Below are 7144 nucleotides of genomic sequence, written 5' to 3'. Positions count from 1 at the left end.
AACAATCTCAGCTTTACGGCAGACAGTAGGTAAGCTGCTCAGTGATCTAAATAAAGTAGATGAATGAATGCAACAGTCTGTCACATGTGCATTGTGTGCAACAAAGGTAAATTTAAGTTGAGCTAAAGATGTTTTAAGAGCAAGTGTGCAAAGCTGAGCTTCTGAATAGGTATTATGTCCTATCAAGGACTCATTGTTTAACAGATCCTATATCACAATGCCTCATTGTGAAGGCTCCAAAGATCAGTGCATTAAATACCAGTTTTTCAGACCCCTTCACATTTTCAGTGTCTTCCAGTGCTGCAAACACTTGGATATTCCTGCTGCACCCATACCTGCATGTGCGTCTATTGGCTGTGTCTGCATTACTCTGTGAAAGGGAGAAATAGCTCAAATCATTGTGTTTAATTCCGCAAGAATTTTACTCTATCCCATTCCGTCTTCTTTTGGGGATATTGGAAAGCTGCTGCACATGCAAGAAAAGAGATCTGGATTTCACAAATGGTTCCAGCTGGATGGCTACTTCAGAGGGAGACCAGGAGAAACACCACTGTGTAAGGCCATGTGGTTAACGTGCAGTAAGACATCCAGTCTGTGCGCTTTGACTGCAGGGAGGATATGGCCTTCCGCGGGAGGAAAGATTCTGGTTCATTATACTGTGTGTAGGAAGTGGATTTATGCAGTGCTGTCAGGAGACAGGGAGGCAAGCACTGCTTCCTTGCTGATGACTCAAGTATGTGAAAATGCTGTAATCTAATTACTAAAAACGAGTAGAAGACTGGTGATGGGATGAGCAGCGGAGCAGCATCGTGGTTCAGAAGTGCCAGCCGAGACATCCCCATACCTCTGCTGCAAAGAAGGTGAGACCTAGCTCTGGATTTGTAAAGCCAACCGGATGAATTGCAGCAAGTCCTTGATTCCTAGTAATTCCGATATGAGGCAAATTCATGGGGCAAATCTCTGACACAGTTAGGAAGGAGGAGTATCAGTAGCAATCCCAGCCTTTATGGTGAATTAAAATACAGATTTGCACTTTGCTTCTGGCACAGCCTCGAGCAAGGGAGCATTTGGGGTAGGAGGGTGGGGAAGGAAGGCAGAGTGAAGGGGGAGCAGATCCTTGAAGCCAGTGCCGGAGGATTGCATGGGGACCTTTCCCTGGCTCCAGCAGCTCTCTAACCTCTGCACAGGTATAGGGAACCTGAGGAGTTTCAGAGAAAACTAAAAGCTCTGTTCCTTTTGCAGGCAAAGAAAGGAGGAAGATGGCAACTATATATGCCTCTCCCCTGACACTGGAAAGTAATAGTTAAAAAATGTTGTGCAGCAAGTGTCCCTGGGTTTATCTCTCATGCTAGCTATTTTCAGTTTTGCATCCCAAACTCCAAATGTGAATCCCTGCTCCAGCTGCATGCCAACACCACACCAATGCGGGGCATTTAGTCAGCCCCCAGCACCGTAACAAGAAGGAACGTTACAATCCAGTTTTGTCATGGGATAGTATCAACTAACTGAGCTCAGCTGGGTTTCCCCCATAGTAAAAGCATCCCTTTAAACAGAATCTGTACATTTTTCACACACCTGAAGCTCCTCTGTAACAGCTGAAAACCAGTAAATTAGAATCATAGAATGTCTTGGTTTGGAAGGGGCCTCAAAGATCATCCAGTTCCAATCCCCCTGCCATGTGCAGGGCTGCCCCCCACCAGCTCAGGCTGCCCAGGGCCCCATCCAGACTGGCCTTGAATGCCTCCAGGGATGAGATACTCACAGCTTCGCTGGGCAAATTAAGTATCACAAATTCTTGCATGTGTTAAACTTGCCAATTTCAAGCATCTTTAGAGTGTAAGAGGAGTCAGGGTCTGTATCCATAAGGATACATTTAAGTTCAGAAGGTACCTCTGTAAAACACTGGAATTCAGTGTAGAATGTGGTCACATTAGCTGTGAAATGAGCCTTATTAGAGCACAATTAAGGTTAAAGATGTTTTCTTCACCTGTGTATCTTTGTGCTTTTGTCACCATGTTAACTCATTTACAAAGCTCCTCTCTTGTAGAAATCCTTATTCCAGAAAAAATCAGTATGGGAGAACTACTGCTAATTCCCCCATTTCTTCACTTCCAGTATGCTCACATTAGTGTGAAGAAGTAAAAAAAGAAAGAAGTCTGAAACTTCTTGTTTTCAAAGGTATCAATCCCCTGACCAGATTTTATTTACAGATCAGTACTGGCAAGAGATCTGACTCTTACACTGACCCCAGTGCAATTTAACATTTAAGTTTAGCATCAGTTTTGAACTGTGATTTAAAACGAAATGGCAATCTCTCTTACAGAGCTGCTCCACTCGTAAGTCAGCCAAGGTTTTTCTAGCCTGGGCTGGCTCAGAACAGTTCTGACTGTGATTTAAATGTAGACAACACAGAAATGCTCTCCACTATGTCTTCCCATGGCATTCAGTGGCCCTGAATTTCTGGCACGCTCCTTCTTTCCCTTAAAATTGCAGGGTTTTTATCTGATTAGCTCTAAGTGATCTTGATAACTACTTAGATCTAGTTATATCTTGAATTCATTGCTTGGAGTTCAAACATTACATCACAAGAACTTAATCCTGTTCCAAATGAAGCCAAGGACAAAACTGCCATTGACTTCAGTGTGCAGGATAAGGCCATAAATCCTAAAAAGCTGGGTGTCCAATTTTCAAATTAAAACATAATGAAGTTAATAGTCATGGATTGGAAGCCTGATACATTTTGTATCTCATGTGAGATTCTACAGCTGGGTTATAAACTCTTCTTAAACTTTGATGATTTGAGGGAGGGTCATTTTCTAGGAGCTCACATCATTATATATCAAGCCAGTACACAAAACACACAATGGAAGTGATACTGCCCTGACTGCAAACAATGTCTTTAGAAAGCTTCAAACAATTTCTTGGTAAACAACTGATCAAGGTAATTACATTTTCTAATCTGAAATGGGGCTGTGACATTGTTTCAGGTAACACATGAATCACGCTAAAGGGTTTTCCTCTGCTAGCGCTGGCTAGCTTATCTGAGCAAGCACTGGTCTAAGGATGGAGACCTAAGCCTGATGGAGTATTGTACTGGCACGGCAGGTAGTGGCTCCACACCTGCCCCCAAGAGTCCAATCCACTGCTACTGGTGGGCAGACAACTCACCAAGTAGTTAAAAGAAATTAAGATATAGTGGGGCTGTGCCTAATGCCTCATAATCCCAATTCATTCTCTCAAGGAGCTGAGGCATCAGCTGGACAACCTTGCTGCGTATCTGACTAGTGCTGAGTCCAGGCGAGAGAGCTAGTCTTGCTTAGCAGGGGAAGGCAAACATGACTTTGATGACTTTGCGCTTGCTAATGAGCACAAACGACCTAAAACACAATGAGTGCGTCTCCCACCATCTCTAAGCCAAGTTGCAATGTAATGAAGTGGCTGTCAAATCCTCACCACTACCTGGGACTGTGTTAACAAACTAGTCCAACATTATTACACAAAGCATGATTAAATACTTAGAAGAAGCAGCTCTAGTTTGCTGTTTTATTTGGTTTTGTTTTGAACAGTATTTACAATAGGAAAACTTCAGTGTGACCTGCCCCTGCAGTATTCTTTCTTCTTCTATCTCTTGTCATAGATATAATCTGTCCACTGCTTAATTTTTGTTGTCATTGCCTTGGATATCTACCAGCTATGATTGTCATGATTAAATCAGAATTAACTTAATTACAAAGAGCTTTACTTAAGATAAACAATGAAGAAGCGATTCAGAACAGTGAGAACTGCAGTGCTGAGAATGTCTGGCAAAAGCCCTTCAAACAATTTGAGCCACTTTCTTTTTCCCTCACATACATTTTTTTTTTAATTCTGATGTGTTGTTTTTTCCAATCCCAGAAATTAGGTCAGTCTGTCACCTCAGAGTCTGATCCTTGAAGTCAGCTTCATCAGTGCCTTTGGCTGGGATTTCTCTTTACTGCCTTAAGCAACTACATATTTTCCTTCACTCCAAGCTTGATGGCACTGATGGTCTGCCATGAGTCAGACGCTGAGGGTTTTCCTTATTTCCTCCTCATGGTGAAATGAACAAAGGACATCAGGATTTGGCATGCTTCCCATGTTCATCTCCTGCTCTAAGGTACGGCAGCGTGGACACACAGTCATAGATAGAACTACACTGGAAGGAACTGTTTCTCCTCTCTTATTTGGCCTTGCACACTTATGATTTAGGCATTGAATCAGTTCCAGCTGAATTCAGCAGCATAACTCCCATAGGTTTTAATAAGAATATCAGGCCTTTCCTAATTAATATAATAATCATATATTGCTGGCAAAACAACTGATGATGTAGCCTTTCAAGAAGCCTTTAAGAAAATCTCAAACATTTCCACTTGCTTTTTGGGAGTGCTACAAGTATGTATACCACATGTAAACAGACAGCAAAGGACATTTCAGCATTTCAGGTGAAAAGCCAAAGGTTTTCCACAAATTCTTTAAGATTTGCTTAAAAGTTTAGAAGCCAAGTTAAGTTTTTCAGAGACCATGGTCTGTATATTCAGCTGTTTGAATCTCAGCCTGTGGCTAACCACTATCTCTTCTCCAGGGAAAAGCCTGGAAGAACTTCTACCAGAGGAAGGATACAAATCCTGGTTTTACTCAAAATCCTACCTTCTTATAGACTACCTTAGCATTCTCCTCGATACTATCAAGAGAAAAAGAGACTTGGCATTTGGTACGAAATTCGGACTCCTGTTTCTTCTGCCATCTGTGCTAAAAAGAAAATTCATCCAGACAATGAATGTTTCCTAATTTCCCATGCACACATGCCCACTATTTCATCTTGTTCTCCAGTAGCTGGCAAAAGAGATACTCTCACATCCTATCAAGAGCTGGAATAGAGTCCTGTTTCTGGCACATATCTGTGGAATTATATCAGAAAGGTCAGGATGGACAAACTTGCCCCTTATGGTGACAATGTCTTCTACATCAAATCTTCTATTTCACTTAATTATTAAATACTTTCTTCACGGGACTGAAAACAACACGGTTAGAGTTGTGTTCTTTCTTTCCGCTGGTACTTTCCTCATTTTGCCCAGTGTGAAAACCACTTGCAATCCCCTACTGCTTTTTGACCTAACATGGGCCAATATGCCCTTCAAAAGGAGTTAGACCCAGCCTCACCTGTTAAGTATCAGATAGATTCTGCCTGAGACTAAACACTTGTATGCAGGTTGAGCATAAAGCATGGTGACTCTGTGGGGCAGGGCCATTACAGAGCCAAAGTCATGGGATGTAGGCCAGTTTCTAATCCACGGGCTTCTGGCAAGAGCCAGAAAGTTACAACTCAAAGCTAGATGTGTAGAAAAGACTTCTGGAGAAAAGGATGATGAATTTGCTGATGTTGCATAACACTGTACATCTTTTCTGGGTGACAGAAAATCATAAAGCTAAGCAGAACAAATGCAAAGTCCTTCCCATAGGAGAGACAGAAGACCCTGTAAGGTGGAGTCTGGGTAGAGTGAGAGCAGCTCCGCAGAGCAGGATCTGGGGTGGGGAAGTTTTTGAACACGAATCAGCAGTGCGCCCTTGAGGTGATGAAAGCTAACCACATGCCAGGCTGCATTAGCAAGAGAGCAGCCAGCAGCTTGACGGAATTGGTTATTCCCTTCCAACTGGCATTTGCAAGGCCACGTTTGGTGTACTGTGTAATGCCCAGTTTTGGGTTCCCCTCTGAGAGGCATTGGCATGCTAGACTGTCCTATGGAGGGCCACCAAGACTGTGGTGTAAGGCATTTGGGACGAGCTGAGGAAACTAAGTTTGTCCAGCTTGAAGAAGCAATGCCTGGGTTGGAGAGGGAGCTTTAATGGTAATCTTCAACTTCACAAAGTGGTGTTACAGACAAGATAGAGTGAGTCTTCTCTCAGAGGTGTGCAGCCAAAGGACAAATGTCGGTGGTCACAAGCTGTTAGCCAGGGAAATTCTCATCAAGTAGAAGGAGGAAAAAAAAAATCCACCACAAAACAGAGCAGGGAGGAGTGGTCAAAAGCAGCCAGAGAGGTTGGGGAATCTCCATCCTCAGAGATTTTCAATGCTTGACTAGAGAAAGCCATGAACAACCTCATCTGACTTTTAAGTTTATCTGACTTCGAGCAGAGGGTTGGACTAGATGACCTCCAAAGGTTCTTTGCAACGTACATTATTCTGGGATTCTAAAAATAAGGTAGAGGTTGTAAGGAAAATGACCTAAATCAGATTCAGGAGTGGCGTGAGTCTTTCCTGTGGTGAGAGAACAGGCCTGCAGGCTGTTATAATACTGCTGACCTCCTAAGGGCTGAATGATTGAAAACCACTCTTGGATGCAGCAGAGCGTGTCTTCCTGGCACAGCACTTGCATTGAGCCCTTCCCAAGTTTCTGTAAGCAATGGCTTTATCTGGGCGGAGTGCTGTCACTCAGGCATTTTTTCCTTCATTTTTCCTCTCACTCCTTGTCATCAGAGCACATGAAAACCAGTCTGTTAAAAGAACTCACCAAACATTCACACTTCAAGAACAGGAGTGTGATTTTTGCAAGAACTGTAATTTTTTGTACAATTTTCATTTCTCAGAAGGTCATTTGTGTCTTTGGTAACCAAAGCATTGCACAAGTAAAATGTATCAATCACAAATTCCTACTTCTAGCCTGAATAAGAACACTTAACAGGGAAAAAAAAAAAAAAGAAAAAAAAAAAAGAAAAAGAAAGAAGACTTATACTAGAAACATCTCTTTCTTTTAGCTTAAAATGATTCTGTGGGAGATAGATAAAGATCCACATTTTAACAATTGAGATGACTTCAGAAAGTAATGGAGTGGAGTAACAACCTTTTTTATGGTGGGTAATTTAAACTGGTATGATGTATACTTTACTAACTAATAAAAATGAAGTTTTGATGCATTCCTTAGTAAAGTTTTACTTGACTACCAGCCATCTGCTTGATATACATAACATCACCCCTTACCTCTACTGAACCAACATTTGTCATACTGATTTAAAAAAATATTTTTTTCAATCTGGAGACTGGTCAGCTAAAGACAAAAAACATTTTAATCTGATAATACTGGTCCTTCTAGGGAAGCCAGACTAATGTAACTGCCTTTTTATTTTCTAT

At 41.9% G+C, this 7144-nt stretch overlaps 1 long non-coding RNA gene across 1 annotated transcript; it reads left to right on the top strand.

Moving 5' to 3' along the window:
• LOC110393635 lies at window positions 259–6930 on the top strand. The gene is made up of 2 exons (XR_002435071.1): window positions 259–860; window positions 4601–6930. It is a non-coding gene; the product is annotated as an uncharacterized LOC110393635 (long non-coding RNA).

The sequence above is a fragment of the Numida meleagris genome, chromosome 2 (genome assembly GCF_002078875.1).
Source record: "Numida meleagris isolate 19003 breed g44 Domestic line chromosome 2, NumMel1.0, whole genome shotgun sequence".
NCBI lineage: Eukaryota > Metazoa > Chordata > Aves > Galliformes > Numididae > Numida > Numida meleagris.
This window is presented reverse-complemented; position numbering and strand designations above follow the sequence as displayed.